General features: G+C 39.5%; 1 protein-coding gene across 2 annotated transcripts in view; it reads right to left on the bottom strand.

The window, feature by feature from the left end:
• Tec (tec protein tyrosine kinase) overlaps window positions 1–26,352 on the bottom strand; it is a 120,113-nt gene that overhangs the window by 51,472 nt on the left and 42,289 nt on the right. The gene's annotated exons all lie outside the window — the stretch shown is intronic.

Genomic DNA, 26,352 nt, shown 5'->3' on the forward strand with positions numbered 1-26,352 from the left:
GCTGCAAATCTCATTACTTTTAACTTTTTAGCAGCAAAAGAGACAGAAGGCCCTTTAGCCTCGGTTTCAATTCTTGGGTTTCTACAAATGACACCCACTGCCGCAGAACTTTCTGTACTAGGGTGTGTGAGTGTGTGTGTGTGTGTGTGTGTGTGTGTGTGTGTTTGCACAAATGTCACATGTTCAGCTTTTGGGGCTTTTTTTTCTTAAGTGATACTTTATATCTTTATGAACGTGGAAATAACTAGTATCACATAAACTTGATCTCCTGTCAAGAGGAACTTAGGAGAGGTAAGCTTTGTTAGTGTTGGGCGGGTGAGAGTTATAGACAGCGAGATAGAAAACACAGTTTCTGACATAGGTGGTGAGTAACAGGGGCAACTAGTAATTCAAATACACAATGCTCAAGTCCTATGGTTTTTGCATGTGAAATGAAACCTACAACTACAGTCCTACTTGGGACACTATTCCCACCCTCTTGCCCCAGCATCCCCACCAGAGATAATTCAGTCCTGGGTATTGAACGCTCTTGTGACATTCCCCAGTCTCACCCCAGGGCTGGGTTTCTGGAAAAACATAAAGGAGGGAGGCTCACAGCCTGTTTAGGACTTTGCCTCTACCCTGCCCAGAACTGGTCAGTTCCTCCACTAAGAAACCCCTCTTCTGTTTATCTGGTGTTAGTGGAGGGCCCGGGGGTATGCATACAAACATGAACTGAAAATATAAATCATTAACATTAAACAGAGCTTCACTAGAGCACTGCGAAGATGGAGAACTAAACTGGTCCTTAACAAGCTACTGCTGGGCCCTATTTTTCTCTGGTTCTCTTCCCCTGTTAGGGAGATTACACTGCAGTTCTTGTCTTTGTTTTTGGGGTTTTGGTCCCCCCCTCCAAAATGCCTTTAAGAGACTACACTGCATATAATGAGGCTTCCCTACTATGGTTTGCTGTCTATAAGAGGGCAATATCTCCTCCTACGTCATTTCCTTTTCCAATTAATATAATCAGCCATGCTGGGAGAGTCTCCTTCCTTTTACTTCTACAAAGGAGGGACCTGGGGAGAAGGCATCACCATAACAGAACCAGCAAGAAAAAGAAAACGTGTTTGAGAACCAGGTCTCTAGTAAAGGATGAACTGCCTACAACTTTCCCCACAGTAAGATATTCAAAGAGAAATACACAGAATTTCCTCATTATGTATTCCAGGATTTCCTATAGGCCTAATAGGGTGCCAATCACTGCTTTTACTATGGTTTCTATAGGAATATTCATTCCTTTTGTATTGCAAATACCAATTTACAGTAAATTTTTGTAAGGCAACCTATCACTTGGGAACATTCTTTAGATAATTTTTTGAGGGGTGCTGGGGATTGACTCAGGGGCACTCAACCACTGAGCCACATCTTCAGCCCTATTTTCTATTTTATTTAGAGACAGGGTCTCACTGAGTTGTTTAGCACCTCGCTTTTGCTGAGGCTGGCTTTGAACTCACAGTCCTCCTTGCCTCAGCCTCCCAAACCACTGGGATTACAGGCGTGCACCACTATGCTCAGCCTAGATAAAATTATTTTTAAAGCAATTTTTCCACTGCCTGGGTGCTTGATGGTATCAAGGAAGTTCTGTTGATATATTTAGAAATGTGTCGATATATTTAGAAACTCCTTGACTTTGGGAAATGTATACTGAAGCATCTAAAGAAGAAATCATGTGATTTCTGAAAGATAATCTGCTCAGTCAGGATGGGATTTGCTACAGATAATGGAGGTGGGGGAAGAGCCACAGACTTTGCGGCTGCCTGATAGGCACAAGGGGTTCTTTGTACTATTCTTTCTACTCTCAAGTATGTTTAAAATGTTCCCTCTTAATTCCCTTGCTAATGAATGCAATTAACCCTCAACTACTCTAGTAAAAATTAATCCTCGTTGCAAAACACCTTGTCCATTCTGAGAGACGTCCCTCAGATACAGGTCCCCACTGGCCAAGAGACACCCACTCACTGAGAACCACCAGCACCCGCAGTGGGAGCACTATATGCGCTTCTCCTCCTTGGGCCTCACCTCCCTTCCAGTGGTGCAGAGACACACATTCAACCCCCCCCCACACAAGGCTTTGGAAGGCTTGAAGGAACTGTGTGGGTTACCTTGTAACACCGGTGAGTATGTCTGAAACCTTGGTATTACCAAGCACTAGCTTTTAAGAAGATTCAGAAAGAGAAGTGGCTTTTCTTATCAATTCACTAAGGTAATATTAGGTCAAATCATAATAAGTTGCCATTTTTGTAGGACAAAAAAAAAATGATCCAATATTGGTCATTTCAGATCATTCTGTTTAGTATGCTGGGGTCCTAATCACCCTCTGAAACATGAGTAGCCTATACTCTTCCAAACTTCCACATGTTATTACTGCAGTTACTATTTGTGTGACTTTCTGTGGAATACCCTTTGCCCATGATAGACTCCACTACTCACAAGTGCAAGAATGTTATCCACCTGGTGTGGTCACCTCTGGCTCCAAGCACTATCAGAATTCAACTGATATTTGGCATTGACAACCCAGGAAAATGTTAGAATTTAAATTAAATTTAACTGAGTAAAATTCAGACAGTTAACATACAATGATAACGAATGTTTTAAATTATACACTACTTTGATTGCCAAGATGATAATGGTCGCCCTGTTGCATGCTTCATGGGTTTCATGATTGTAAACTTCCTAATTTGTAAACATTCCTGGTTTTGAAATAAAAGAGATCATACTGAAAAGCCTGTCTCAAAATCAAAGTAATATATTCCTTAGATAGGATAATAAAGTCAGGAATTGAGAAAATATCCTCTTGCCTTTCCATAGTCTCCCCTGTACTCCTTCCCCTCAGTTCTTTCACCCAACAGTTATGGAGCATCTGGCCAGAAAGACAGCTCCTCTCCTTAAGGAACTTCCACCTGACTGGGAAGGCAAGAGAAACCCCACGGCCATGAGCAAGTCCCTTCGTGACAGCAGTGGGACACAAAGGAAGAGGTTCATTCACCCGGGGGACAATCAGAGGCGGCTTCACCAAGGACTCTTTGAGCCAGGCCTGGAATCATGAATAAGAATATTCCCAACAAAGAAAGGAGGAAAGAGTATTAAAACTACAGAGATCATCACAAGCAAAAAGCTGTAGTTACAAAATTGTACGGCAGGTTTAGAGTCAGCAAGCCTTTTAGTGGGACCGGTGTGTTAAGATGAACTAAGAGGAAGTAGGGGGGCAGGAGAAGAGAATGGAAGATGCAATGGGAGCAGATTATCAAGGGCTTTGGAGGTACTGCTAAAAAACTGCACTTGGTTTTCACAGCAATGAGGAACCAGGGCCTTAATATTATACTTTGGCAGGCAAGTGCCTAGGCTGATATAAATAAATAAATAGATAGATAGATAGATAGATAGATCGGAAGCTGATGCTGTCTCTGTTGCTTGGTGGGGTTTTCTTAGGAAAAAAAAAAATTGGGGGTACCTTTTGAAAATACAAATAAAGAAAAAGGACAAATCACCTTACTTTGTTTTCCATCTGTTACTTCCCATTAGGTGAGAACCAACAAGAATGTTTAACAATAGAACTATGCTTACAAAGACTCTGGAGCCCCACTGAGTTTGAATCAGCTGCTACTTATTTACTGTGTCTCCTTGGACAAGTTACTTAACCTATCTTTGCCTCTTGTTTGTTTAGTTACAAAATGAATAACAGCACCAAGAACTTCATAAGTTTGTAGTAAGAATTAAAATCATCAATTTATGCAAAGCTTTTGGAACACAGCCAACAAATGGTAATTGTACAGTAAATATTAATATTGGCAAAAACATACCACTCCTAGGAAAAATAAAAGCAAAACCTCCCAGGTTTGTTTAAGGAATATCATACCTACCTTCTAGATTTCAAGAAGGCTCTTCTGAGAACTGAGATTAAATGAGACTGTGTCTTATAAAAGAAAATGGCATAAATGAGATTCTTCACTGGGTCATGGTATATAGAAGCTTCCCCAAATTAGAGAAGGGCAAAAGAAATGACCCTCTACTAGCACCTACTTTTTTTTACCAAGAAAAAGGGGTTAGTCTTTATTTCACATGTTTTCTAAATACATTTTTGAAAAGGACAGTTGATTCTGCATGTAACTGTACTATTTTTACCCTTTGAGGCTGTTATTTTAGTCTGTCTTACAGTATGAAACCAAGACCGAATCAGCAAGTCACTATATTAACACTTCCTTCCTACCTTAGCAACAGTCGAGCTCGAATAACCCCAGCCTCTAACACATCATAGCAAGGACTGCCTTTCAAAACTGTCTCTTCCTTCAAAGTGTAAGAGAAATATGACAAAGACACATTTTTATCAGTTTGTTAGGCTTCTTTTTTTTTTTTTTTGTCTAGTGTTGCGGATGAACCTGGCCCTGCACGTGCTGGGCAGACAAGCCACCATTCAGCTGTACCCCAGCCCTTATTAGGCCTCCTTGAGAGCTAATTAATATTCTGTGAATATAAAGATTAATATATGTCTAATCCTCATGCAAACACACAATTTGGACAGCCAAAAAGTATCACAAAGTCATCCAGAGGCAGCAGAGTACATAGTTCAGAGTTCTGGAATCAGACTGCCTCTGCTGTGTTCCTAGCTCTGCCACATACTGACTGTGTGATGTTGGGCAAGGTACTCAACTTCTCTGTTCTTCAGTTCCTCATCTGTAAAATGGGAATAATAACTTTATCCACCTCATTCAGTCGAGAGGATTAAAGTTAATATTTACAGAGTATGTAGGACCATGCTTGGCATAAGACAGACACTGGTAGGGCAGCAGAGTACACCAACCCCAAATAGGCCACATGAGCACATAGATTATTTTGAGTTACACGCACTTAAAAGATAGCAAATGCAGGGAGAGCACAGTGAGCTCCCTTTTTATTCCTATAATCATGAAAGATTCCTGTACTAACAGAAAGAAAAACACATTCTTATCATCAGAGACGAGGAGCTGAAATCTGTATACACCAACCCTGTTAAATCAATCCTGCTTTCCTAGTTACTTTTCCACATGAACTGCCCAATCCCAAACCCCATCTCCTTATCTCGATTTTACAATCTGGCAGCCGTCTACTCTTTGTTCATCCTAGTACATAAGCTGCTCTGGGCCTTCATTCTCCTTCCTTCTCCCATGTACATGGAGGAATGACTAAATGAAACTCCTGAGCTTTTCTCCTGTGAATCTATCTTTAGGTAGTCTAATTTACAGAGCCCCTGCCAGGAGAACTAAAATGGGCAGAGAAAAAAGACTTTTCCTCTCCTACCCACTATGAAAGTATTTGTGTAAAAAAAGAAAGAAAAAAAAAAAAAAACTAAAAACATCTCCAAAGCCTTCCTGGGCTGAAGCCCAGAAGCTGATCTCGGTTTTCACTGTGCAAAATGTGCATGCGGGCCTAACAAGAAATGATAAAGAGAATAATACTTTCTATTATCTCAATTTTTAAGATAGAAGGGTTTGTAATATTCTGTCTGCGGAGTGTGTGCGTGTGTGCGGGGGGCGGGGGGGAGTAGTGAGGGGACAGGGTAGACATCTTCTACATTCACAGATGAAGGAATTGAGACTTTAACCAAATGCCCAGTGTCACAGCTGGTGAGAGCAGATCTATCCGACTTCAAAGCCTACTGCCAGCCCCTCCGGAAGCTGCCTCCTTTTAGAATAGATAGCATTACTTGAACTAGAGATGTTGATTCCAAATTTGCTTCTCTCACCCCAACTTCTCACTTGTGTCCTGGATCTATCTGTATCTCTAAACACTAGCATGATTATCTCTCCCTCATTCTCTCATGTTTAACTTTTTTAACCAGATATGCAGGGAGAGCACAGTGAGTGCTGACTCTGAATTCCACCCAAACATTTGAAAACCATTTACTGACTATTTACCATAGGCTGGATGCTAGGCTAAATCATGCCTCTGTAAAGCTAAAAGACAGACTGAAAAAAAGAGTTGAACTAATAATGCATTAAAATCGAGATAGGTGGGACAGAGTAAAAGCGCATGATGATGTTACTCAGGGAAAGCTAATCTAATCTGGAAGATCAGGCGGAGGTAGGGAGGAAGTGATATGCAAGCTGAAACCCGAAGAGGGGAGAAGTGAGCCAGTCAAGGGAGGGGCGACACCGGTTCTAGACAGTAGACCCAGCTGGTACACAAGCTCTGAGAGGGAGGGTGCTGGTGGCTTCAAGGAGCAGTTTAGGTGAGCTGGAGGGTGGTAGAGAAGGACTGCAGATCTGTGTATACAGGGGGCATCCAGTGTCCCATAGGCCATGCTGAACGCTCCTGAGATTGACACTGGGGATAATATGAAGTTCTTGATGGGTTTTAGGCAGGGGAGGGACAAGAACATATTTGTGTTTTCATAACTGTGGTCACTGTGTACAACACACTAGAGAAGGACAAGAATGGAAAGAGGAGCCAAATAGGATGTGCCAGAGATTGCTAGTTGTCTACCCACAACATTCATTTCTGTCCAATAACAAAACTCACTTTACACTGGGCCTGTTGGTGCCCGGAATAAAATACTGTATTTCTCAGCTCCCTTTGTCTCTAGGTACGACCATGGGGTTAGGTTCTGGTTCATGAGATAGTTTACAGGCAAAAAGGTCTTGTGTGGATCAAAAGTAGGCTGCTCAAGGGAGCTAACTCAGATAGGAGAAGTTTCTTTTTGCTTTCCTGTTGTTCTTCCTTCTAGCTTTCAATTCAGACAAGATGGCTAGACCTCTACCAGCCATCCTGGGCCAAAACACGAGATATTGAAGGAGACAGAGAAGGGTTTAGGCAGCCAGGACAAGATGGCAATTGAGGAGGTTGGGGGCAGGGCCAGAACAAAGGAGCATGGGGAGGGTCTTCTGATGAGGTCAGCTTCCTGCTTGATGAAAGTGCTCGTGGACACAAGCTGGGGACCCAATCAGGCAGACACTTCCCTACTCATGCTCCTGAGTGGACATGAAGAGAGAGCCTGCAGAATGGCTCTAGCCATCTAGCCAGAACATCTCGAGCAATTAGAGAAAAGCAAATTAGAGAAACTCCGTCTTACTCCAGTCACAATGGCAATCATCAGGAATACAACTAACAATAAATGTTGGCAAGGATGTGAGGAAAGGGTACACTCATACATTGCTGGTGGGACTGCAAACTGACTGCAACCACTATGGAAAGCAATATGGAGACTCCTCTGGAAACTTGGAATGGAACCACTATTTGACCCAGCTGTCCCACTCCTCAGTTTACACCCAAAAGACTTAAAATCAACATACTACAGTGATGCAGCCCATGCTCAATTCACAATAGCTTAACTGTGGAACCAACCTAGGTGCCTTTCAACAGATGAATGGATACAGCAAATGTGGTACATATTCACAATAGAATATTACTCAGCCATAAAGAAAAATGAAATTATGGCATTTGCTGGTAAATTAATGGAACTGGAGACGATCATGCTAAGTGAAAAAAGCCAGTCCCCCCACCAAAACCAAAGACTGAATGTTCTCCCTGATATGTAGATACTAACATACAATGGCAGCATGAAGAATAAAAGTTCATTGGAATAGACAAAGGAGAATGAAGGGAATGGGATTAGGAAAGACCGTGGAATAAGTCGGACATAACGTTCCTATGTTCACCTATGAATACAGGACCAGTGAAACTCTGTATCATGTACAACCAGAAGAATGAGATCCTAACTGGAATAAGTCATACTCCATGTATGCATAAATATGTCAAAATACACTCTACTGTCATATGTATCTAAAAAGAACAAATTAAAAAGAAAAAGAACTAAAACAGATGCATGGACAGAGGGGCACCAATCAATAATATTGAGGAAAGCATGGCCAGGTGAGGTGATAAGCAAAGGAGGAAGTCCAGAGACCATAAAAAGAACAAACCAAAACACCCCCACCAGTTCCAGGGCCCTTCCCTTCAGAGAAGTCTGTCTCTGTCACTTTTGCAATAAACCTGCTGCTTGCTTGCTATCTATCTCTGTGTCCTGTTCCTCAATCTTTTGCTGAAAGGAGACAATGAACCAAGCACCCCTAGACAGTAGAAAATATAGGCCAGGATAATGGAAGGGAAGGACAATAGTCAAGATCCCTAGTTTGGATCTTGTTCTGCACAAGTTGCTCAGTCTGCCTCTAGTTTTCACTCCCATCCAGTACACTGAGAAAGAAGAAAATTCTATTTTTTTATTACTATTTTTTAGGGATTTTGTGTGGTATGTAGCCTAACTCAATCCTCATAAAGAAGTTACTATCTTCACCTGAAAAGAGGTATTGATAGTTTGGATCATGGTGGTGGTAGAGATGGAGGGAAATGAAAGGACTAAAATATATTTAGAAGGTGAAATCAGTCAATCAGATGAGGGTTTAGATATAAGAGCAATGAGAACGAGGGTAAGCTTAGCCAGAACCTCAGGTTTCTGACACAAGCAGCTGGATAGATCTTGATATCAATTACCAGAGCTAGAGGGGGTGAGCGTGGGGGACACCTTGAATTTCATTTCACACATTTAAAATTTGAGATGCCTGTGAGCACTCACAGACCTCAGACCAGATGGGGCTTGGAAAGAGAGACTGGGGAAATCATCAGCATGTGGATGCTAACCAAAGACACCCACAGGATCTCCTGAGGTGACTGCCCAGTGAGAAGGAGCCAAGAGGAACACCCACATTTGAAAGGTGGGCAGAGAAAAAGTAGTCCTTGACGGAGACAGGAAGAAGTCAGTGGTCAGAAGAGAAGCAGGAAAACCGTGGAGTTCACAGGAGGAGATACCTGCCAATAGTCTACTGCACCAAGAAGGGCTGAGGCCATCAAAGAGGCAGGGATTTAAGAGCAAGGAGGCAGGATCCCAGAGGAGGGAACACAAGCTTGGAGGAGGACAGGGTAAGAGGGGAAAGAAAGAGGAGAGAGAAAGAGATGAAGCAAAATGTTCCAAGTCTGAAGAGGAGCGTGGGGTGTGTGTGTGTGTGTGTGTGTGTGTGTGTGTGTGTGAAGGTTTTAAGGTTTATTAAAATAAAGTATTAGCAAACAATATGTGAAAATAAAGTCCTTAAGAGTTGTGCCTTTGAAAATCACAACATAAATAAGCAGAACAAGCACAAATAAGAAGTAGACCTATACTGTAGCCATTGGTTTGTTTTTATCATCTGCACAGGGGGGAATTTTTTTTTTTTTGTATTAAGGATTGAACCCAAGGGAACTGAGCTACAGCTACTGAGCTACATCCCCAGTCCTTTTTATTTTTGAGATGGGGTATCACTACATTGTTGAGGCTGGCCTCAAACTTATGATCCTTTTGCCTTACCCCCCAAGCCACTGGAATTACAGGTGCACACCACCACACCTGGCAAGAAAAGTCTTTTTAAAAGAATATGAATAGGTACGTACACTTAGTTTTCGTGTACCTGGCCTCCACCTGCTAAGACAAGCTGGTGGCAGGGGAGACTATGGAGGGTCTCCCTGCCAAGTGAAGGGAAGATAAATCATTCTCTTTCCCCCCAACAACCAAGTGTGGGGTCAGTGGTTGCTCAGCTCACAACATCAGGGAGAGTCAAGGGTGGAGCCCCAGGCTGCCTGAATGCAAAGCACTGTGGCTTGATTTAAGGTAGACAGGCTGTCACCTGCCACATTGTAACTTTTTTCAAATAATTATCTTAAGATTTTTATTGATGAGTAAAAATATTACATAATTAACTAAAATGAAGCATTCTTATGTTAAAGTTTTAAAGGAGTGTGAAGTAGAGAGTAAGGAATTTTATTTATTCAAATGAGTATCAGCAATCAAAAAGAACGGATTTTGATGAGCACGGTGGGGCACACCTGTAATCCCAGCAGCTCAGGAGGCTAAGACAGGAGGATCACAAGTTCAAAGCCAGATTCAGCAATTTAGCAAGGCCCTAAGCAATTTAGCAAGGCCCTGTCTCAAAATTTAAAATTTTTGAAAAAAGGGGGGCTGGGGATGTGGCTCAGCAGTTAAACAACCCTGAGTTCAATCTCTGCTATCAAAAGGGAGGAAAAAAAGAATGATTTTGATATCCTAAGACTTAACAGCAACAGCAATGTTATTAGCTTTTCTTCAAGCCCCACTCCATGCCAGGTTCATTTACTGCACCTTTTTAGATGCATCACTTCAAACAACCCCATGCAGCCCAGTGAGGGCCATTATGGAGACTATTATTGTGTCCATCTTACAGATGAGGAAACTGAGGTACAGAGTGGTTGCTTTTTGTCTGGTCTCATAAAAGCTAGTGAGTGCCGGAGCCCAGGATCTGAAAGTGGGTCACCTGAGGTTAGAATCAGTGCTTCTTGCATTAGTCAGAACATGTGCTTCTCCCAACTCTAAAGAAGACCAGTGCTGGCCATTACCTTAAAGAAAGTAATGGAAAAATAACTAAGCAAAGACAGATGGGAAAACAATGTTTTACTTCACTGGAGAGAATGGACTGAACTAGTCAGACAAAAAAAAAAAAAGTAAGTTGTTCGTGTTTTCTTTTCTTTTCGTGAGTCTGTCATAGGAACTCAGCATAAAAGGAACCTAGGTTATCATCAGTTCGTGGTAGCAATGGTCTGCTCCTTCCCAGAACTGCGACAGCAGAACTCCCTGGAAAGTGCTTGTGACAACTGAATACACGCAGACAATTCAGTCAGCCCCTGTGCATGAGAACAAAGGACGGTGTGGCCCCAACATGTGACCCAGACACCAAGGTGGCCAGCCGGAAGAAACAGTTCCACTTTTAGTCAAAGTTCACTCATGTAAAAGTGAGTCTGAGACAAGGTGTCTGGGGCTGTGGAACAAAAGAACCAATATTTCCACTGAAAACACAAATAGCAGAGCTTAGATACTCTAATGTATTCATACAAAGGCCTTTGAAAAGAGAAAAGTCACTGAGAAGTCAGGGCCGGGGTTATGAAGCTATGCCAAGGCACGCAGGATAAGCAACTCATAATTCATCACTGTTTGGAGGACCAGCAGTCCTGGGTGAACTGAGAGACACCTCCAAGCACAAAGGCACTTACTTCACAGACACAGAGGAGCTGTGTCTCAATGAGGATCTACACCACTCAGGACCCATTATTAGAAACCCACTCTCTTATCAAGTTCTCTGCAGACACTTAGGGGGAAGGGGGAGAAAATGATAAACAGACATGGGCTCCATCCTTTCTCAGTCTGCTTTCCTATTTTTACATTTGGCCAGTGTGCAGAAAACAGTTAACATAGCAGGCCTGGACTGCTATTCTTAGAAAGATCTATTTGCCTTTTCAAAGTTGACCTTTTGGCATCTGAGAACCTGGATTTGGAAAAGGGCCTACCATTCCCACTGAGCCTAAACAGTTTTATTTTGTTTTTTAATGATTTATACTGAACACCTGCTTTTCTTCTGGAAGCCTGGAATTTGGGTGCATACTAGGCAGAGGGTGCCTACTATGTGACCAGTCCTCAATAAAAACCCGGGACACCAACTCTCTAGTAAGTTTCACATGGGGAAGACAGGCAATATTCCACATGTTGTTGCAGCTTATTGCTGGAGGTTTTAAGCAAGTCCCATGCTATGTGACTCCACTGGAAAAGGACTCTTGGAAGACTACACCTGGCTTCTTCCAGATTTTCCCCAGATCCCTTTCCCCTTTGCTGATTTTGCTTTGCATCTTTTCACTGTAGTAAATTATAATCATGAGCACAACTATACACTAAATCTTGTGTCTCTTCCTAGCAAGTCACAGAACCCAGGGATGGTCTTGGAGCTGCCCAACCCCTGAAACAGTGGGCGAACTGGAATGAGCTCTGGAGTAAGAAAGACTTTTATTAAGTCCCAACTTTGACCCTTAATAGCTGTGAATCATTAAGCTAGTTAAGTTCTCCAGACCTTAGATTTTTCTGAAAATAAAATAGTACAACTTGCCTCAGAAGACTGTGGTAAAGAGTAAGTGGTAGATAATAAAAACTGTGTCCTTTTCTCCTTAAACTAACATGCAAATGGCATCCCCTATTAGTTTCACAGTGCCCCATCTACACAAAACCAGGCGGCCCCAGAGAAGCTCATCACACCCATTCCTCCCTCCCTCCCACAGGTGTGCAGGAGCCAGCCAGCTCATGAGAGCCTGCTGGGCTCCATGTTATGCTGGACACCAGCAATCTGACACAGTGGGAGTACTTACACTATGGAAACTGGCAAACTAAAAATCAGGGCTTCTCCTAATTCCTGAACATTTACTTGCATGCCAGTGTTCCCTTCATCTAGAGAATCAAAAAAAAAAAAAAAAGATGTGCCTACGTGCATTTTAAAAAGAATTAAGTTTTAGGAAAAAGATGCTCAACCTTATTATCCTAAGGTAAAAGCAAGGCAAGAGCACAATGAGCTACCCCCTTTATACCCCCTATGACAGCAAGAGCGACAAAAGTGAAGCAGGATTTGGAGAAACTGGTAGCCTAATACACTACTAGTGGGAAGGTGAAATAGCACAGCTGCTTTAAAAACAGTTCTCTAAAAGGTTAAAGTTAATTAAAAGACAAAGCAATTTCAATTCCTATACCCAAGAGAAATGAAAACGTATGTCCACACAAAGACTTGTACATGAATATTCACAGCAGCTCTATTTACTATAGTCAAAGGGTGGGAACAACCCAAATATCTATCAACATGACAAAATACTTATGATACATCCAGACAGTGGAATATTTAGCCACAAAAAAAGAATGAAGTGCTGATGCATGCCACAACACCCATGAGGAGGATCTCAGTGGGAGAAGCCAGAGACACTAAAGGTAACATGTGTACAACTCTATGTTTATGAAATACCCAGAACAGTCCAATTCATAGACAGGAAGTAGGTTAATGGTTTCCTGGGAGAAATGAGGAATTGACGACTTACTAGGATAGTTTCTGTTTGGTTGATGAAAAAGTTCTGCACTTAGATAGTGGTGATTTTATACAACATTATGAGGTGCTTTATGCCACTGAATTGTACACTTTTAAGAGGCTATAATGGTGAATGTTAGGTTATGTGTATTTTACCACAATAAGTAAAAGATATTAAGAGAGTTAGATAAGCTACCAAGTACAAACAAGTACAAAAAGGTTTGATCCAGAAAACATATTTGATATCTTATAAAAATAAACCATGAAAAGTCAGAAAACCTAAAAGGAAAAAGTGTCTAAATAAGTATTTCAACAGAGTAAATGCTAATGGCCAGGGAACTCTAATTTCCTTGAATGCATTGGGTTCCCCTCACCTCAAACGGACACAGTAGGGAAAGAACTTACAACTGGTAAAAGAACACCCTCTTCAACGTCTGATATATAAAGCCAAAAGCAGCCAGGAGGAAGGAAACGTGAGCATAGAGGTGGTCAGTGAAGTTACTGTTTAAGGAAGTCCCCCTGTGTGGGAAGTTACCCAGTGCGGTTTAACAGATAGCACACTCACCAGAACGATAAGGCATCTAGAGGCACGTACTCAAATGCGAAGGCACCTGACATTGTCTGTCCCCTGGTTTCTTCATTTATAAAACAGACAGTGGACAAATTTTGTGGGTTATTTGCAAATACACATGATCTGGAATCTAAGCTATGTACATTTTAAGAACAGAAGGAAATCTGGAAATCCAATAGGTACAGTGGCCCCCACCACCACCCAACTGAAATCCAAAGGTCAGTGAGGCTGAGTCCTGGATGACCAAGAAATGCACAGTGAGGGCCAACAACACGGGTACACAGGATAAGAAACAGGAACCCCAAGTCTCAAGGCCACCTTCACAGCAGAGTGGAGGCAGCATAAGAAAAAGTAAGCCATCATGAGCTCAGAAAGACAGAGATTCGGCAAAATCAGACTAGGAGCTTAAGGAAGCCAGGACCATTCATCTTTTAATTTCTCCATCCCTGGCATACTTGCTCTCTCTCTCTGCTGAACAAATGAAGAATAAACAAAGGGGCTGCCTCCCATATTACAAATTACAGTGTATGGCGTCTCTTCTCCTCGGAAATTATATACACAAGCTTCTAGAAGGAGCAAAATTTACTAGGCTGCAATCTCGTGAGCAAGGATTTACACATTCATGTTATTTTTGCAGTGGCAAATAAATTTAAGGAACAGCTATATCTTTTTAATATTTATTTTTTAGTTGTAGTCGGACACAATACCTTTCTTTTTATTTATTTATATGTGGTACTGAGGATCAAACCCAGGGCCTCGCACTTGCTAGGCCAGTGCTCTACCACTGAGCCACAACCCCCCTATATCTTTATGACCACCTGGAATAAAGACAGAGAGTGAAAAGGTGTTCTCACAGAACTAGGATAACGTGAAAAATTTTCTTCCCACAATCTTTTAGAAATCATTAGAGGTTTCATGGAAATCTCTTACTCATTTGTTGATTTAACTCATTTGTTCGGCAATTTTTTTTTCAGGTGTTTACCAGTGTAGAATCATGCAAATGTTAGTTTTCTAAAATTAAAAATTTTTAAAGGGAAGGGAAGAGCTTTGGTAATACGATATAACTATTTTTTATCTGAAATCATTATCATTAAACTTTAATATTCATTTTAGAAATACAGTACACAAAACCCAAAGCTAATAATGCTAAGAGTTCTCTTAATAGAGTTAAAAGAATTAATTCTACTAAACCAATTCCTGAGTAACACGAGTGTTTCTAGGCCCCAATCTGTGCATTATGTTCTACGTGTATCTAACCAGCATCAACCAATGGCTAAGAGCTGGCACATCTGAAATAGTCTCAGAAACAACTCAAAATGTTGTTTCACTTTCTCAGATTGCCACATGATCTCTTCTGACAGATTCTACTCTAGTTGCTGGTAACAATGTCCACCTTTTACTTTGTAGGAGTGATTAATACCAATAAACATTAAGTGAATATACTTTCATGTCTAAATTTAAATAATGTATCTCCTCAAAAAACAAAATGAAGGTCTGAGGTTGTAGCTCAGTGGTAGAGTGCTTGCCTAGCATGTATGAGGCACTGCATTCGATCCTCAGCACCACATAAAAATAAGTAAATAAAATAAGGGTATTGTATCCACCTACAACAAAAATTTTTTGTTCAAAAAAATGAAACAAAATTACATGAGAAAGCACTCCCACAAAGATCTAAAGATCTTATTGATCACTTTAAATTCTTACTAATCATTAGCATTGTGATCATTACCAACAAAAACTTTCTCGAGTTAATGGGCACAAGGCATGGTATAGCATGTTTAAATTATGAAGCAACAATTATGGCCCTCAGGAAGATTATTATGTTCAGATAGTTGATGAGGAAAAAAGGCAGTAATAATAATGTATACAGATGGGAGAGTAACTTAGAAAGGGCAAGGCATTTACAACCAGGGGAATCTCCAAGGTCTTAAGAGGACCCAAGATGGAACTCCCATAACTGGAGAGCTGTCGTGCACTGCAGGAACAAGGCTTCAAAGGTAGGAAAGTGTCGAGTGTTTTTGAGCATGGAGGTCTAAACAGTCATTAGATCTGCTATCAATTAATCGTCTTTTTCTTTTTTTTCTTTTTTATGGTGCTGGGGATGGAGCCCAGAACCTCACACATGCTGGGCAAGTCATCAACCACTGAGCTACATCCCCAGCCCAATGGTATCTATTATAATCACAACCACCGAATTGTCTAAAGCTGAATAGAACGTTTACCTTTCCAGAACTGAAGCAATGCAAGCACAGAGGCTAATCCAGGAACATCTGGATATAAGTTTCAGTATAGGCAATCAGCTACTGGGTGGCCCAGAGCAAATCATCTCCTTATCCTCAATTTTCATAAGTTAAAAAAAAAAAAACTGGAGGTAATTCTTCAAAGTCTCTTGAAACTCTAAAATTGTGTGATTCATCTTTATTACTAACAAATCAATCACCACTTTGTATGAGTAATTATCAGTTATATAAACCTATGTAGGTCTGGGAACAAACACTCCACAAACACACTGAGCCCAGTTTCACCCAGGGTCACTGTATGAACTGTTCCCTCTGTGTGGCGTGGGCTATCTGTGTCTATCACTGCTCACACTCTAACTCTTGGAAGGTCAATTAGAAATCTTTCCCAACCCCTTCCCACCTCCACTCTCAGGAAAAAGAAAAAAAAAGTACTTTTTTTCCTGTACTTTTGCCACCAAAGCTTCCTCCATTCATATAATTCAGTCTCTTTTTAAACTGACTCCCAGGATAAGTGTCACCATACCTATCATCATCAATAAACACTTAACAGAAACTACTAGTTATAAGAAGTAGCTTCAAAGAAGCTACTAAGAATCTCCAGCCCAGTACTTTATGGTATTGCAGAGAAATAAAATGCAATTTACATAAATCACAATGTCAAATATGACAGTTCTTAAAACGTTTTTTCAAGAACTTGCATATAGTTCTAAGGCAAGTTTCCTTCAAATAAGCAAGTGGGAAAGGAGGGATGGGTAGAAACACTGATTATTTCAGCTCTGAGATCACTTCCCAATCTTTCTGGGAACCAATCTCTTCATATTTGCTTTCCCTGCCTACAGCACAGTCTTCTGAATACATTCAGTGGAAAAATAGCTAAATAAAACTTTGATGGAAATTTGACTTGTTGATATCACTAAAAATTGCTGAAAGCCAAGTTTTATGAATAAAATAAAGCAGATGATACCTTTTCTGAGAAAAAAGGCTGATTTTTTCTTATAGCCACTGTATGTCTCCTCATCCTACAAATAATCAGTAAATAGAACATAACTATCCAGCCAGATCCAAGAGTGTTTTTTAAGATCAAGAATATTTTTATTGATTAATTGTATGTCCTCCTCTGAGAAGTGTCTGTTCAGGTCCTTGGCCCATTTGTTGATTGGGTTATTTGTTATCTTATTGTCTAATTTTTTGAGTTCTTTGTATACTCTGGATATTAGGGCTCTATCTGAAGTGTGAGGAGTAAAGATTTGTTCCCAGGATGTAGGCTCCCTATTTACCTCTCTTATTGTTTCTTTTGCTGAGAAAAAACTTTTTAGTTTGAGTAAGTCCCATTTGTTGATTCTAGTTATTAACTTTTGTGCTATTTTAGAGGCATTCCCTCTAAAATCTGGAACAAGACAGGGATGCCCTCTCTCACCACTTCTGTTCACCATAGTTCTCAAAACACTGGCCAGAGCAATTAGACAGACGAAAGAAATTAAAGGCATAAAAATAGGAAAAGAAGAACTTAAACTATCACTATTTGCAGGTGACATGATTCTATACCTAGCAGACCCAAAAGGCTCTACAAAGAAACTATTACAGCTAATAAATGAATTCAGCAAAGTGGCAGGATATAAAATCAACACGCATAAATCAAAGACATTCCTGTATATCAGCGACAAATCCTCTGAAATGGAAATGAGAACAACCACTCCATTCACAATATCCTCAAAAAAAAAATAAAGTACTTGGGAATCAACCTAACAAAAGAGGTGAAAGACTTATACAATGAAAACTACAGAACCCTAAAGAGAGAAATAGAAGAAGATCTTAGAAGATGGAAAAATATACCCTGTTCATGGATAGGCAGAACTAACATCATCAAAATGGCGATATTACCAAAAGTTCTCTATAGGTTTAATGCAATGCCAATCAAAATCCCAACGGCATTTCTTGTAGAAATAGAGAAAGCAATCATGAAATTCATATGGAAAAATAAAAGACCCAGAATAGCAAAAACAATGCTAAGCAGGAAGTGTGAATCAGGCGGTATAGCGATACCAGACTTCAAACTATACTACAGAGCAATAGTAACAAAAACAGCATGGTACATGAAAAAATGCTCACCATCTCTAGCTGTCAGAGAAATGCAAATCAAAACCACCCTAAGATACCATCTCACTCCAGTAAGATTGGCAGCCATTATGAAGTCAAACAACAACAAGTGCTGGCGAGGATGTGGGGAAAAGGGTACATTTGTACATTGCTGGTGGGACTGCAAATTAGTGCAGCCAATTTGGAAAGCAGTATGGAGATTTCTTGGAAAGCTGGGAATGGAGCCACCATTTGACCCAGCTATTCCCCTTCTCGGTCTATTCCCTAAAGACCTAAAAAGAGCATGCTACAGGGACACTGCTACATCGATGTTCATAGCAGCACAATTCACAATAGCAAGACTGTGGAACCAACCTAGATGCCCTTCAATAGACGAATGGATAAAAAAATGTGGCATTTATATACAATGGAGTATTACTCTGCATTAAAAAATGACAAAATCATAGAATTTGCAGGGAAATGGATGGCATTAGAGCAGATTATGCTAAGTGAAGCTAGCCAATCCCTAAAAAACAAATGCCAAATGTCTTCTTTGATATAAGGAGAGTAACTAAGAACAGAGTAGGGACGAAGAGCATGAGAAGAAGATTAACATTAAACTGGGATGAGAGGTGGGAGGGAAAGGGAGAGAGAAGGGAAATTGCATGGAAATGGAAGGAGACCCTCAGGGTTATACAAAATTTCATACAAGAGGAAGTGAGGGGAAAGGGGAAAATAATACAAGGGGGAGAAATGAATAACAGTAGAGGGGGTAGAGAGAGAAGTGGGGAGGGGAGGGGAGGGGACGGGAGGGGGGATAGTAGAGGATAGGAAAGGCAGCAAAATACAACAGACACTAGTATGGCAATATGTAAATCAATGGATGTGTAACTGATGTGATTCTGCAATTTGTATACGGGGTAAAAATGGGAGTTCATAACCCACTTGACTCAAAGTGTGAAATATGATATATCAAGAACTATGTAATGTTTTGAACAACCAACAATAAAAAAATTTAAAAAAAGAATTGTAATGCAAAAAAATAACAAAGTACATGTATAAAGGCATAAATTGGCATGAACATACTTTATATACAGAGATATGAAAAATTGTGCTCTATATGTGTAATAAGAATTATGCATTCCACTTTTGTTGTGTATTAAAAAAATAATAAAATCAATAAAAAAAGAAAAAAAAAGAATATTTTTATTGATTCTACTTTTAAGTTGCAGGAGAATCAAACCTTTGAGTAAACTTCTCTTGTATTAAAGGATTACATATAATATACTGTTCTCCATAAAAAGCCATATGTACCTAACAACTATTTTAATACAAAAGAAAAAGTTGAAACTAAAAAGTGAGGAGGTGAGAGATTAGTAAATTAGTGAATTTTATTCATCCTAGTGGATCATGCTAAAATAATTTTTTTGTTGGGAAGGGGATCTTCAGTCTTTAATGATACACATGAGAAAAAGAATAAGAAAATAGAGGACACTGAACAATTTTTAAGTCAGATTTCATGTTTGGAGACTCTCACATGCAATCACTAGGGTTCACAATATAGTTGGCATTTTATAATATAGAACAAAGAAGAGCACACTTCCACATATTTCTCTTCCTCTCACCATGAACATTTAAAAAACTTTATTTCTTGACTAACTAAATGCAATGTGTGATCATGAATTAGATCCCAAACTTGGGGGTAGAGAAGGAAGGAGGTTGGAAAAGAGCTATAAAGAGGGACCACAAATGTAATTTGACTATGGACTGAGATTAAACATCTCGATATTGATCATTGAATTGTGGTTATAAAAGAGAATGTCCTTGTACTCAGACAACACACAATGACCTATTTAGTTGTAAAAGGGGAGGAGGCAATGTCTGCAACTTAACTCTCAAACAATTATGGTGAAAAAAAACAGAATCATTACTTAAAAGTTCTGTATGCTCTTATTGTAAATTTTCTATATGCTTGAAACTATACAAAGTTTAAAGTTACCAAAAAATATCAGGAGTGTGGATGAAGGGAATGGTATTGCTCCCCTCATCTACCTTACATAGACTTCAGCTTCCTAAGAAAAAAGTGAGTATTAATTTATTAAATGAAGATAGACAACCTGAAAAATTAAAGAGATAAGTCAGATCCTTGGATTTGAAACATGGTATCTTAGCCTTTTTGAGTGATAAAGGATAAGAAAGGTTGGATCCAAGAGAGTAGAATAAGAAGACAGGTATAAATCAGAAATGGGAGAAGAGATGGAAGAAATTGAGACATTAAAAGGAAGTTCATGCTACCTTATTTCAGAAATAAGGAGGATTAAGTGCCAATGAGAAAATGAGTTTTCATGGGATAATACAGTTGAGATTTTTTAGAGCCAGAAAAAGTCGTGTCACACATTAATCAAAGTACTGTCCATGGACTACAGTGTCCCTCAGTCACAGTTTTGCTTTCTGAGATCTCAGTTACCTGCTATTAACCACGATCCAAAAATATTACATGAAAATTCCAGGAAAAAAAAACTCATAAGTTTTAAGCTTCATGCCATTCTCAGTAATGTGATGAGATCTTAAGCTGTCTTACTCTATCCCACCGAGTACATGAATCATCCTGTGTCCAACACTACCGGTCCATTAGTCAATTAGCAGGCAACTTGGGTACCAGATCCACAGTAACAGCATCACAGTGCTTGTGTTCAAGTAACACTTATTTTACTTAATAATGTTCCCTGAGGCAATAGTAGCAATACTGGCAATTTTATTATTTATTCTTATAATTGTTCTATTTTACTATTAGTTATTAATCACTTGTTGTGCATAATTTATAAATTAAACTTTACTGTAAGTATTTATATAGAGAAAAAATATGTATAGGATCTGGTGCTAGCCATGATTTCAGGCATCCACTGGGGGTCTTAGAATATAACTCTCAGAGAGAAGGCACTATGGTATTGAGAGCTACACCACTTTTTACAAACTGGTGAACTTCCTGGCAACCTCTAAAGTCTGATGCTAATGCTTCCAACTGCCCTGAAGTAAAAGGAACTATTTTTTTCCACCCCACATTAACTCCCCAAAATTTAAGAAACTACTGAAAGATACAAAACTTCAGGAGGGCCCTGTAAGTTTGGGGTTCCCACTTGGACATCCACCTAATCCAAGAATACAACTAAGAGAGTAATATCAGATCATTTCAGAGCCCTGGTAGACTTTCATCTCTGCATGGTTTGAGAGCTTCCAGGTTCCTGGAACTGGTCAAGAAAACAACCCTAATATGACCAGGCGACCCTACAGAAATATGAGGGATTTCCAGGGTGTTAATAGATAATAGTGTGTAGATAGTTGGATCTTGGCACACAGGCAGAGAAATATGTCACTGGGAGCAGACTGGGCAATGTTAGCAAAGGCAAAATGTGAAAGAGCAATTACAAGTTAGCAACAACAACAACACAACAAAAGATAGCTGAGAATGGAGGGAGATGAAAGAGAGGAAAAACTGCATAAAGCACTCTGTTTTCCAAGTTAAGGCATTTTAACATGATCATAGAGAATCTATAGCTTTTGAATATCCCTCTGACGTCTGGATGGATCAAAGATGATAATCCAAGAAATGAACCAGATAAGGTAGTAATCCACCTAAAAGATGGAATTGGGGACTGTAATAAACTGCAACAGAAGGAAAGAGAATTTTCAAAGTGATGCTTAATTTTATGTGTTAACTTGAATGGGCTATAAGGTTCCCAGATTAATCACTGTTTTTCAGTAAGTCTATGAGGGTGTTTGCACATGAGAGTAGCATCTGAATTGATGGACTATTAGACAGCTCTCCTCAATGTGTGGTCATCCTCTGATCCTAAACAGAACAAATGGTAGAAGAAAGAGGAATTTATGCCTTTCTCCTCCCTCATTTATGGAGTTGGGACACCCCCCTCCCATCAGTTTCTGCTCTTGCCCTGGGATTTCCATCATTGGTTCCCTGACTGTGGCCTTTGGATTTGAATTAATATATCACTGGCTTTTCAGGGTCACCAGTTTGCAAACAGCATACAACTCTTAGAATTTCTCAGCCTCCACAATCATGTGAGCCAATTCCCATAATGTATCTCCTTTTATATATATAGATAAGTATATATATATACACACACACACACATACACACACATATACACATATATAGATTTGGTAGCAGATCAGATGTGTTTTGGAGTTGAATAACTATATATACATTTGTATATATACATATATATGAAAGGAATATTTAAACTATACAGAGTGAAGAAGATTATCTTAGAACATCCAATTAGAAGTAGAAAGAGGACAAAAGACCTGTTTGATATTAACTTTTCCTATACAAAAAAAAGAAAGTTTTAAAAAGTCATAACGAAGCTGGGCACAGTAGCACACGCCTGTAATTCCAGCAGCTCGGAAGGCTGAGACAGGAGGATCATGAATTCAAAGCCAGCCTCAGCAAAAGCAAGGCACTAAACAACTTAGTGAGACCCTGTCTCTAAATAAAATACAAAATAGAGTTGGGGATGTGGCTCAATGGTTGAGTGCCCCTGAGTTCAATCCCTGGTACCAAAAAAAAAAAGTCATAATGAAAGTAATAAATAAAACTATTCTCAAAAGTTTTAAAATAAAATGTTATCTAGGGAGAGAATTAAACAACAGCAGATGGGGTAGAGAGGGAAGATGAGAGGGAAGGGGAGGGGGGATAGCAGGGGATAGGAAAGGCAGCAGAATACAACAGTCATTAATATGGTATTATGTAAAAATGTGGATGTGTAACCAATGTGATTCTGCAACTTGTATTTGGGGCAAAAATGGGAGTTCATAACCCACTTGAATCAAATGTATGAAAGATGATATGTCATGAGCTTTGTAATGTTTTGAATAACCAATAAAAAAAATAAAATAAAATGTTATCTATATTCTAGAGAGCTGTAATAACCACCCACCCCCAATTTTCCCTGGAATATCAAGGTGGTTTCAAAGATAGGCTTTAAAGAATAGCCCTGCAATTTCTTACATGTGTATGTAATTTTTTGTTTGGTGTATGTTATGCAAGTTTTTAACTTTTCTATGCCTCAGTCCCTTATTTTGAAATAAAGTCTAAAAAGACTTAATATAGCATTGCTTAGAGAAATAAAGGAAATTATATGTCAAATACTTAGCACTGCAGCTGGCTTATAGTTAGTGTTTAATAAGTCGTATCACTTTTATAACTAATGTGCAGGAAACAGTTAATATAACAGCTGAAGTTGGTATCTGGCAACTTGGACTTTGGCAGGGTCCCACTATTGCCAATACTGATAAGTGTGTTCTCACTGTGCCTCAAGAGTACAATAATAGGATTTATGTTGGACATCTACTTTCTTTCCGGAGTCTATAGTTTTGGTATATTCTATATATTCTATGCAGAGGGTGTCTATGTGACCAGTCCCCCAAAACACTTGGGCACTAAGCCTCTAATAAACTTCCTCGGAAAAGATCTTATAATTGTCAGAATTCAACGCTGGACAGAAATGCACATCCTTTGTTACTCCATCAGGAAAAGACAATTGGATGCTTGCATTAGGTCCCATGTTCCTGTTCACTTTGCTGATTTTGCTTTGCATCCTTCACTATAATAAATCGTAGCTGAGTAGGACTAAATATTAGGACCTAGGAGTCCTCATAACGAATCAACATTGTGAGGTAGAATGCCTGATACTACTAGTCAACCTATTCCTTTGATATTCTAAACTACTTGCCAGAGTCTATACTGGGGCAGTATTACAGACAACAAACCAACCAAACTAAGACCATCAAAGTCCAATTATAAAAATTCCTCCTGGGTACAGTGGCACAGGCCTGTAATTGTGGCAGCTCAGGAAGCTGAGGCAGGAGGACCGCAAGTTCAAAGCCAGCCTCAGCAACTTAGGAAGGTCCTAAGCAACTTGGCTACACCCTATCTCAAAATAATAAATAAAAAGGGTGGGGATGTGGCTCAGTGTTTAAGCTCTCCTGGGTTCAATCCCTGATACAAAAAAAAAAAAAAAGTATCCTAATTTCCTAGCAAATAACGGTGGTCAGTTTACATACTACTTGAAATTTATTTTATTCAGCAAGTCAACATATAGAAATCTCTCTACTTTTTTTTTTTCTCATCTTTATCCAGTTGGTCTTTTTCCTGATAAAACTCCAGTCCTGCTCCTCCCTGGTTTCCGTCCCAGTATTACATGGAACCTCCAATGGAACATCAAATGGCCTATCCCATGGGTCATTTAGTTGCACAATTACAAAGCAACATCACTTGCGAAAACTCCATGACCCTTTGATCTGTGTTTTTATGAGTAAGATCAAACAACAGCTGTCAGGAAGATCTTTTTTCAGTTCATTTCAATGTATGGAAACACAGGACTAATGAAATAATCACCAGAAAAGAAAGGAGGACAAACTGAAGAATGACCCAATGTAGTCACTGGAACACAGATTTTCAGGAAATATCTTGTCATCCAGAACAGAATTTCTCAGTATACTTCCAAAAGCACAACAGGCAGTATGCCTATTAGAAGCATTTCATAACAGCTTCTTGTCACCATGTTGAAAGAGATGGGGTCCAGAGAATAAGGATGGGGTGGATGTCTGTTTGCCATTATGACTGACTAAGAGTTTTAACATAATACTAGTAACCACTTGATTGCTATGAAGACCTAGAAATCATAGCTACTGGATCAACAGCCTGCCTCCTGGTTAAAAAAAAAATAGGACAACTATGAACCACTTAAACATCTCTAGGCTATTTATTTTAACCCCAAATAGCTTACAAGTTTTTTCAAATTCACTTGTAGAGTCTTACATCTTTAACAAAATATTATTTTTACAACTCCTCCTGATTCTCATGCAGTACCCACCTCACAGCACTTTTTGAATCATCACTTCTAATGCTAGGGAGATGAAAACCAGAAGATTGTCACCGGAAATCAGAGAACTGAGCACATTCACCCAAGTGGGAAAGAAATATAGTAGTGAGGTGCTATGAGCTCACCCAGAAGACAGACTGAAAGCCATCATGTGACAATTAGCCCAGAATAGTCAGAATTAATGTTATTTCAATAATTAAGACTCTTATCTTAAAATTCTTAATTTTAAAAATATTGACAGCTATTTATTTTTAACTGTGAGAAACAAACAACTCCGCAACCACTTCGAGCAATAGGTCACCAATGAATGTCAGGCTAGGAGGAAAGAAACAGGAGGATGGAAGTGCCCAGTAGTTCCAGAAGAGTGAAAGTAAGGCAGGAATTAAGCCAATGGCACTAGGATCTCTGGACCACTCAGCAGCGATCAGGAAGGAGAAGGAATCTGACCTGAGGTGTTTAAAGTAGGATTTCACATGTAGGACACCACCTCGTTCTGTCCTTTCTGGTTCTCACTGCAGCTAAGGCTGGGATCTAAGTAAGAGGAATCACAGTGCTTCAGACAAAGCAAGGAGTGCACTTTCAACTTCATTCAGTCAGCCCTCCACATCTGCAGGAGCCACATCCACAGATGTGACTGAGCACACACAAAAAATATCCAGGGGAAAAAGGCTGCATCTCCACTGACCATGTACTGACTTTATTTTTTTTTCATGTCATTATTCCCTAAACAATACAGTATAACAACTATTAACAAAGCATACATTGTATTAGGTATTATGAGTAAGTCTGGAGATGATTTAACATATATCAGGATGTGTGTAGGTTATAGGCACCTACTCTTTTTTTATAGAAGGTGTTTGAGCACCTGAAGATTTGGGTATCAGAGGCAGGTGCCTGGAACCAATCCCCCACAAATACAAAGGGACAACTATAAAGCAATCATCTTCAAAGTAAATTAACAATTACAATGTGTTTTAATACTATCAGGCATATTTCTAAGCAGATAATATAGGTTTCTGAGGCTTTGTAGCTAGAAAAGAACCACATTTACCACATTCACTGCTACGCTTCTATTTTCTCCTTAAATTTACTATATAAGATTCAAATTATAACAAATCTTTACCACACAGCAAAAACGTGTAAATGTTTCCCTTAAAAATCTGGTTTATATTTTAAAGTGATTCATATTTCTGGTAATAATCCTTATCTGAAACATTTTTGGATTTCTGAATTTTTCAGATTTAATAAATGTAACATAGCACACGTACCACACATTACATAACACAGGGACTGAGACAGTCCCACGCAAACACATTCACATTTCTGTATGCACACACACAAATATTCACGATGAATAGGATATAGACAAAATCTGGCTTCCACTAAGGCATGCTTTTGCAAATAAGAGTTTTTGAGGTTTTGGATTTTAGCATTTTGGGGATTTAGGGTTAAGAGACTACGATCTATGTGAAACTGAATAATCTCGCAATGACAAGCCACAGCAGAATTCAACAGAGTTGAAGACCATTTATGAGCAACAACGCAATTCTGTCTGAACTGGGGGAACCCAGCCATAGAGAAATCAGTGGGAGTAAAACGAAAACAGAACAAGTCAATCAACTTCTGAGGATGGTACTCTAGGAAATAAGCAGAACCAAAAC

This window comes from Marmota monax, unplaced genomic scaffold (genome assembly GCF_021218885.2).
Source record: "Marmota monax isolate L192 unplaced genomic scaffold, Marmota_monax_Labrador192_F-V1.1 WCK01_AAM20220418_F8-fsc00025, whole genome shotgun sequence".
Lineage (NCBI taxonomy): Eukaryota > Metazoa > Chordata > Mammalia > Rodentia > Sciuridae > Marmota > Marmota monax.